This window comes from Athene cunicularia (assembly GCF_003259725.1).
Source record: "Athene cunicularia isolate RWA chromosome 1 unlocalized genomic scaffold, athCun1 chr1_part2, whole genome shotgun sequence".
NCBI lineage: Eukaryota > Metazoa > Chordata > Aves > Strigiformes > Strigidae > Athene > Athene cunicularia.
Window position 1 is genome coordinate 48,883,598 of NW_020799092.1, and position 9,448 is coordinate 48,893,045.

Below are 9,448 nucleotides of genomic sequence, written 5' to 3' on the forward strand. Positions count from 1 at the left end.
GGCAGTCCAGCCACTCCTCCCCAAGCCTGTAGCGCTGCTGGGGGTTGTTGTGGCCCAAGGGCAGCCCCCGGCATTTGGCCTTATGGAAACTCCCCCAGTTGGCCTCAGCCCATGGCTCCAGCCTGTCCAGGTCTCTCTGCAGAGCCTCCCTCCCCTCGAGCAGATCAACACTCCCACCCAACTGGGTGTCATCTGCAAACTGACTGAGGGTGCACTCGATCCCCTCGTCTAGATCATCAATAAAGATGTTAAACAGGAGTGGCTCCAAAACCGAGCCCTGGGGGACACCACTCGTGACCGGCCGCCAACTGGATTTAACTCTGTTCACCACAACTCTCTGGGCCCGGCCATCCAGACAGTTTTTTCCCCAGCAAAGCGTGTGCCCATCCAAGCCACGAGCAGCCAGTTTTGCCAGGAGAATGCTGTGGGAAACGGTGTCAAAGGCCTTACTAAAGTCAAGGTAGACAACATCCACAGCCTTTCCCTCATCCAATGAGCAGGTCACCCTGTTGTAGAAGGAGATCAGGTTTGTCAGGCAGGACCTGCCTTTCATAAACCCATGCTGACTGGGCCTGAGCATCTGGTTGTCCCACAGGTGTTGTGTGATGGTACTCAGGATGAGCTGCTCCATCAGCTTCCCGGGGATGAAAGTCATGCTGACAGGCCTGTGATTTCCCAGATCATCCTTCTGACCCTTCTTATAGATGGGTGTCACATTGGCCAATTTCCAATCTGTCAGGACCTCCCTGGTCAGCCAGGACTGCTGGTAAATGATGGGAAGCGGCTTGGTGATCACCCCAGCCAGCTCCTTCAGCACTCTCGAGTGTATCCCATCTGGTCCCATAGACTTGTGTGTGTCTGTGTGATGCAGCAGGTCACTGACTGTCTCCTCCTGGATTGTGGGGGATCATTCTCCCAGTCTCTGTCTCCTGGCTGAGGAGGCTGGATTCCCTCAGTACAACTAGTCTTGTTATTAAAGACTGAGGCAAAGAAGGGATTAAGCACCTCAGCCTTCTCCTCATCACTTGTTACCATGTTTCCTCCTGCATCTAGCAGGGGATGGAGGCTCTCCCTGGTCTTTCCTTTGCTGTTGACATACTTATAGAAACATTTCTTTTCCTTGATTGCTGAAGCCAGATTAATTTCTAGGTGGGCTTTTGAACTCCTGATTTCCACCCTGCATAGCCTCACAGCATCTTTGTAATCACTGTGAGGGGCTACCCCCTTCTTCCAAAATCAGTAAACTCTTCTTTTCTCCCTGAGTTGCAGCCAAAGCTCCCTGTTCAGCCAGGGTGGTCTTCTCTGTCACCAGCTTCTCTTACAGCACCTGGGGTCAGCCAGCTCCTGTGCCATTAACACTTCCTCCTTGAAGAGCGCCCAGCCTTCCTGGACTCCTATACCCTTCAGGATCGTCTCCCAAGGGATCCTGTCAAGCAGGTGCCTAAACAAGACGCAGTCTGCCCTTTTGAAGTCCAGGATGTCAGTTCTGCTTCCCCCTCTCCTGGACTCTCTAAGAATAGAGAACTACATTATTTCATGATCGCTGTGCCCTCCTCAGCCTTCAATCGCCACTTCATCCACCAGTCCCTCTCTGTTTACAAAGAGGAGACCCAGCAGGGCACCTTCTCTGGTTGGTTCACTCACCAGCTGCATCAAGAAGTTATCTGCCACACATTCCAGCAGATGTCTGGGAAGTTAAAGTCTCCCACAAGAACAAGGGCAAGCGATTGTGAGATTTCTCCTAAATGCCTATAGAATTATATATCTTTGATAAAAGCCAGGTTTCCCAGAAAACTATCCAGTCATGAAGGTAACAATAGATGAGGAATCCACCACTTCTTATGGCAGATCAATCCCTATAGTCATCAACAATATAAATACATGTTTGCCATTTAAAGTTCTTACTGTAAACAGTGAGAAAATTTTTCCCTACGAGGACAGAATTGGAGCATGGAACATCACCTCAGAGGTGATGCTGCTTTGAGTAGGGGGTTGGATTAGTGACATCCTGAGGACCCTTCCAGTCTGAATTATCCTGTGATTTTATGACACTATAATCCCAACATTAATTTGCCTGTCTCCAGTTTCCAGGAACTAGTCTTAGTTAGGCCTTTGTGGACTACCAGTCTTAGTTCTGCTGAATTATATCTCCTTGGAGTTCTCGCACCCTGGCCACCAAGCAAGATGTGACAAAATGCTTAGTCTACCTACTGTGAGTCTGAGGCTTGAAGCTCTGGCAATTCCACCCTGCAAGGATTTTCCCCACTTCTGACTCTGCAGCAGGAAATCTCCAGGCTCCCAGGCTGCCTGTTGGTGAACCCTGAGAGAAGCTCTCATCTGCATCACAGAACAGCCCAGATCCACAGACATTGCCTTTCTTCGTTCCCTACCAGGCAGACTGGCAGAAATACTTCTGACTGAAAAAACACACCACAATTTCCAGGCTGCCCCTATGCCCAACTGCAAGCAACTAACTGTAAAAATATTCTATTATATTGTCTTATTATTAAAAATGAGCTATCAAAGATAATTCAGACACAACAGAAATGGTAAGTTTTGAAATTGGAATGGTAGAGTTGTTTCCCATGTGGAATAAAATAATGCATAGTTCAGATCCTTATGTTAAGAATTACAACAGAATTCAAAATGAGGGATTTTGTTCAGTTAGGAAGCTAGAAAAAGAAAACCCATAGGAAAGAGGTTAAAAACATGAAAAAAGTTAATATGTTCTCTTTTATCCATAACAGACATTTTTTATTGTTTTGGAGACAGCAATTAGTCTAAGTAAATTAAATCATGCGTTTCATAAGATTTTTAAGAAGTTGGGAAGGCTGGAAAGAGATTAATAAGTCTAGACAAAATATCCCTGTTTAATGTGGTTATTCATGCCACCTATGAAGAATGTGATTTGTGGTGACCAAGCTCTGTAATCATTTTAGCATGATACAGAGCATCATTTGAATGAAAGAACTCAGTCATTTGAACTTTGGGGTATATAATAGTCCCTCTCATAGTGGAAGTGTGTTTAATGTGTTGAAATTAGTCTGAAGAGATAAATTCTTTCAGTTCCCTTTTTTTTTTCTGCAGATTCTTTTTTAGGCCTGAGCATTTTCCCAAGATATTCAGGAAGCTGCACTCAGGAAACGGGAGAAAAATCTGATTACACTTAAAATGCATACTGTAGTCAATGCTTTGCACTACTTCGATTAGTCCTGTGTGAACTTCTGTATTTCCTGCTGACAGTTCAATAGAACGTTCCATGCAGCTATTGCAAGGCACAGATTTACTCTTGAAGCCTGCAGAATACCACATATGGCAAAGTACATACAGTAAGTAAGGTGACAGGTAGGAGGCAGCATCTTACCTAGATCATATGGAGTCTCACCATGACAGACAAATCTCACAGGTCACAGAGAAACAAAACCAAGAGCTCAGTGAAAGTCCAGGAACACAGCAAAATAATGTACAGTTTCAGCACCAGTTCCAACACCATGCCATGGCCAATGTTTTCCAGCTCAGACCACAGGCTTCCAGGTGCTGAGCAAAAAGCCAGGAACTTGAAAACTCACCTGCAAAGGTGGCTACTTAAAATAATCAAGACTTAAAGATAAGTTTTCTGGATGATATATTTTCCTCTGGATAAACTAAGGACCATGCACAGAACAATAAATGTATGAAGGATGTTTCATAAAATCATCACCTTTTTTTTTTTTTTTAACACAAAGTCTGTAGTTTTACACATGGGGAACTCAAAGCTGTGCAGAGTAAAAAGATTTTTTAGGCTTGAAATTCAGCACAGATTTTTTACTGCAAAACATAATATTGCATGTATCAGGTGTAAGAACTGTTATTCAGGGGCTTGTGCTCCAACACAAAGGGACTGGTTAACACTAATAATGAGATGTTAAGGCTATGAGGGAATTAAGACAGTGGAGATCGTTGGTTCTATAACTTAGACCAAAGATCCAGCAGGTTAGAACCACCAATGAACAAACTTTGTTAGTACATTGTTCTACTTCCCCTAGCAACTCCAAGTGCTCTGGCATTGTGGTGATCAGTGCAGAGGTTTATGGGTACTAATCTCTTGTGTGGTCCTCAACCTTACCCTCCTTCAAAAGGGGAATCAGACAGACAACAAGGCAGGTCCAAGACCGTCTCTTTTCATTGATTCAGAAGTACCTGAAGGAACACAGCAGAGCAGTTGCTCTCAGTCAGCTTCTGCATCCATTTCCTCCTCAAAATGTGTGATGATGCTTCCAGTAAAATTAAGGGTACAAGTCAACTTGTTCAGGGTACAGCATATAGCTATATGAACTCATACATCATGTTTTAATTACAACCAGTGCAGAAACACCTCTTTTGTCCAACTTTATGAAATTCTACCTCTTTGTATTTAAATCATATGAATTCTCTGAAAGCAGTATCATTCCTGAGTCATCTTACATCCTAATTGGGCTCAAATAAGAGAGTAGGCAAACATATATAGACCGATTTATTACTTGGATTTGAGGAATATCTGCATTAGAATGACATATAAAATGCTTAACCATAATGGCTGTTATCTACTCTCCTCACTCTCGACAAGCATGTGAGCAAGAATAAAATTCAAATGCTAATTCTTAGTTCATGTTAGTCATGCTTTCTTACAATATTCAGACTTTTTTTTTTTTTTTTTTTTTTTACTTGGAAGGGAAGTGGAAGAATGGCAGTTGAAAGTAATTGATGGAAATTACTTGTTCTTCAAATTTGAATGGAAAAGCTAATTTTCATAGCTAAATTACCTAAATCTACTAACACGTAAGTTTTACTGTCAAAAATAATGCAGAGGAAGGGGGACTCCAGCTATATTTTCCTTAGTAACCCTGCTATTGAAAACCCTAAATTTAGTTAAGAGACAAAGCCCTTCCTAAGCCTTCTTATTTAACCACCCTTCCTGAACCAAATACAGTTCTCTCCAACAGATTTATTTTATCCTTCCCCACCTCCATTTTCCAAACTCAGAGCTTAAACTCTGATACCTTTATTCACACTGAAGAGTCTTAAGTAACCATACCTATTTCAGTGAGACTTCAAGAATAAACTTCTGTGTTAGCTAAGGTTTCTAAAACTGGCCATGCCTGGAAAATTCATGTGTGAAACTAAGTCATTAGGCTGGATCTCATCATGTATCAACAAGACTGTCAATTCATTTCTGATTTTACAGATGTTTTTCAGTTGTGTCATACCTATCCTTTAAACATTGCTTCAGAGTTCCAGCCTAAAATGAAGACCACAGACACAAAGCAAGATCTTCACCTGGATGGCATTTATTTTGAGTATGGATGTTGAGGACACCAAAGGATTTGTCTAAAAAGCACAGAATTAGGGAAAACACATTATTTAAAATTGTGTGGTCTAAATTAAAAGAAAAAATATATATATTTCCGGTCCAAAACATAAGAAAGGATCATATTCATTACCTACAAATGACCCTTAGAAATTTCAAAGACAAGAAAACAAGTGTCTGTGTATCTGTAGTGATTGCATTGTAAGCCTCTTCTTGGACTGAAAGATCTGGGGAGATTAGGAGTTGTTACTGTACCTTTACAAATGTTTCAACATGTTCATTTTAATCATCTGGGCTATATCTATACTTGTAGTTAAGGCTGACCTTATTGTTGCCCCAAGCCTATGAACACAAGTCTCATCTGTTTTATTCCCAGGACTTGTGCCCAAACAAACATGTATCTTAACACTAAACTTTCCAGTGAGCTCTCAAGAACAAAGTGTACTTCTGCCTTTTACCTCTCACTCAGTACTTTTTGCAGGATGTCTTGAATTTACTGATTAAGTGCCCAACCTTAGCTGAGAAATTAATCCAGAGGCAAACCTTTAGTTCTCTGGTTTTGTCTTTCAGATTGCCTAATTTAATTTTTATACCCAATTATTAGAAAAAAAAGATCCATCATGCTGTCATTTTTGCTAGTAAAGAAATTTCGTTATTTGACCAAATCTATGTAAAATTTCACTCCTTTTACTAAACTATTCTTGAAAGAGTTTTTAATTTTCGTTTATAAGGCATCTTCACTCCTGCTGCACCTGATCAGTCTCACAAGATGTTTAGAATATTTGTTTGGATAAATAGGGAAATTTTGAAAGTGTTCAGTTTGCATCTATAATTCCAAAAGTGTCCTACAATTCTGCATTTTTTTTTGTCTGAATTGATCAGGAGAAAATCAAAGTCAAGAAAATTTTCACAGCTGGTACCGAATGGATTGTTAGAATAGCTGTTTGACCTCAGAATTTTGCACATTTGACCTAAAAACCTGTGGCTGTCTTGGGTAATAATCCAGGATAGTGAGCAATTCTGCTGTCTCATTTCACAAAAGCAAAGAGTTGGAGAGTCATGATATTACAGCATCCTGATATTAAAAAGTCTTACAGATACTCTGAAGCAAAATTTAGAGTGGCATGATTCAAGGTAAATAATTCTTTGGCAAGAATATTATGGCTAAATTTTTTTTGGTGCACATCAACATCAGTCAAGAGAAAGAAAATACTTCAGCCAGTGAGTCAAATGTTAGCTTAGAACAAATTATAGACATGCTTTGAAGAATTGCACATACAATTTCTTAAGGTTTTGTTGGGTGTGTAGAACCAAAAGAAGGTCAGCTCATTGACTACATGTGGTTCAACAGCTGCTTCCTTTGACTTGCCAGAATCTTTCCTGTTGCCATGCTAAAAGAAATCTAGTACTTTGTATCTGTGATTTTAATTAGTGAGGAAACTAAAAGTATTGGATTATCAGAACTAAAACTAGAAAAAATTAAGCACTTTTTAGAAAGATTTGCAAATACTATAGATAGTCTCTAGTTCTGAAAAGGGCATAGTCTAATGACACCTCCAAAGAAAAAGGACCCTAATTTTCTTTTTATTGTTGGGAAGATTAAAGCTGGAAAGCAATACTGCTGTCACAAGTCATGTCCACCAAAAAGAAGAAAATCGAGTACCAGCACGACAGGACAGAGAGAAAATAATAGACTGAGTCAGAAAATCACAGTGGAAATTGTCTTCACTTTGTGTCGGGTAACTTCTGCTCCACTCCTCACTTCCTATCAACAAGACAGTGTTCTGCTTTACATTCTCCATGTATCATCTGTATTAATAAATTCTTTTTAAAGTAATCATTAATTAATGATTATTCATGTTTGCAGAAGATCCCTTAAGTGAATATCTTACTAATTTCTCCTTCCTTGCAAACTCCATGACTTATAAGAAGTTTGATTCTTGTTTCTTATATACTTTTTTTTTCACAATTAGAAATTTGTCTCAATGCAAAATTTAAGTATGAAATGTAATATGACAATATATCCAACCCTACCTTAAATAGCCATGAGAGACATCTAATTTGGTTTCCTAATTTAAAACGATTTATGAATGTCGATATTCTTCATCTGGAAGCTGTCATAACTGTGCAAATTAGGCTGGTAATGTTGCATTATCAGGGACACCAAACTTTCAACTAAGACAAAATAAAACATCAGACTTAGCCTTAATTAAGAAGTAGCCAAAAATTTGCTTGTACTTTTGAAACTCTTGAAATGCAGCAAATTAAAAACTCTGCTCTGGTTCAAAATATTTAAGACTTATTTGTCCAAAAAATAAAATAAAAAACTTTATTAAAAATTTCTAGAAAGTTTTGTTTATAAAATTCAGCTTATTCTTTTCAGATATGTATTTTCAGTTTCAGGGATCTTTTGAACCATTCAAAAAAAAAAAAAAAATTCAGATCTTTTTCTGCTATCAGAACATTTCATGATATTTGGATATTCCCTAGCTCCAGAAGATAAATTATGCCTCACAAAAATATGTATTTTAAAGGGATACTGAGAACAGAATAGAAACACAAATGCAAAAACCATTCTGCAGTCCTAAATAATTCTTGCAGAGAATGAAGTGACTAATTTCTTGCTCATATTGGCTTGCTGGAATGCAAAGTCAGTAGGTCTTCTTCCAAGAGTAAATTGTCATTTACAGAGCAAAACCTGATGGTTAAGCTGTGCGTTAGAGAACAGCCCAGGCTCTCATTTCACTAAAGTTCCCCAAAGAAAACAATCAAGTTTCTCAACATTCCAGTGAGAGTCTTTAAATAGACAAGTTCATGAACTTATGGGGCAGTAGAAAAAAGATAAAAACCTATGTAAGCAAAAGAAGACCTGTTATGAAGCAAACATAAACCGACCTACTGATTCTGTGCCCAGTTTAGAACAGTGATAAAGCAAATTCTGGTTTAAAAAACAAAAAAAACAAAAAAAAAACAAAACAAAACAAAAAAAAAAAAAAAAAAACCAGGATGAGAGCTGCTGGTTTATTGTGGAAAAATTTGTAGAACATAATCAGTGCATCATACCTCATTTAGATAAAACCAGACATATCTCACCTGTACTGTCAGTCCAACCTGGTTCACCTTCTCCCTGTCTGTCTGATTAGCTGTTCCACATGGACAATAAAAAAGGAAATACACAAAGTTTAATTACATTAAAATATCATGTCATATTGAATTTAGTGATGGAAAACATATTTAATATTATTACACAGTTTATAACTGTAAAATTGAAGTGGCTCAAAGGAGGAGTTAATGTAAGGTTAATCTCTATCTTCAAAAAAAGAAAGTGTGCATACTGTTCAAAAGTTTTTTTCTCAAGAAGGTCTTCTGAAGTGATTTAGGTGCATGCAGTTCTTCAGTAAGCTTTGCCTCAACCAACATCTGCTAAGGACCTTGAAAATTTTCCCTTAACATTTTGTATGCAGAATTTGAACAACGTTTATTTACTCTTCCTTAGGTTGGGTTTCTTAACCTCTGTAGTCTCCTCTTTGCCTTACAAGGGCTTTGGAATAGGAGCAGCTATAATCCTCCACTCTCTGACCTGCCATACACGAAGTCAGACAGGACAATATTCAGGCATAAGAGTCCTAGGAAAAAGGCCCTTCTCTGTGATATTTACCCATATAATTCTGAATTTGCAAAATTCATTGTCTATTGTCAGTAGAGGCCAAGCTATAATTTCAAACTCAAGCTTGCACATCCTCATCTTTTCTCTGCCTCTTTGCCACTCTTGCCTCTGAGGAGATTTCTAGGAAGACCAAGATGTGATTGACATTTTGAAAGCTGTCTTTCACTGTAAAATTTCCTTGAGGAAGTAATGGAAATTATAATGACTAGTACAAACTAATAAAGGCCAAAGACAAGCCGCTGGCTTCAGCTGGGGAATCTGCATTTTATTCTGATATCATTGGAGATAAGAGATTAAATTTTCTTTACCATTGTCTAAGACTTCCTACTTCCAAATCCTTAAACTGCATTGTGAAAAAAAATCATAGATAGGGGGACAACTTCTGTCCTAAGGCAAGGCAAGGCAAGGCAAGGCAAGACAAGGCAAAGGCAAGGCAAAGGCAAGGCAAGGCAAGA

General features: G+C 39.0%; 1 long non-coding RNA gene across 1 annotated transcript; it reads right to left on the reverse strand.

Moving 5' to 3' along the window:
- Positions 1–3,886: 3,886 nt before the first annotated feature.
- LOC113491477 lies at positions 3,887–8,468 on the reverse strand. The gene is made up of 4 exons (XR_003400416.1): positions 8,420–8,468; positions 7,361–7,501; positions 5,226–5,346; positions 3,887–4,179 (listed from the first exon to the last, which is right to left on the reverse strand). It is a non-coding gene; the product is annotated as an uncharacterized LOC113491477 (long non-coding RNA).
- Positions 8,469–9,448: the final 980 nt, after the last annotated feature.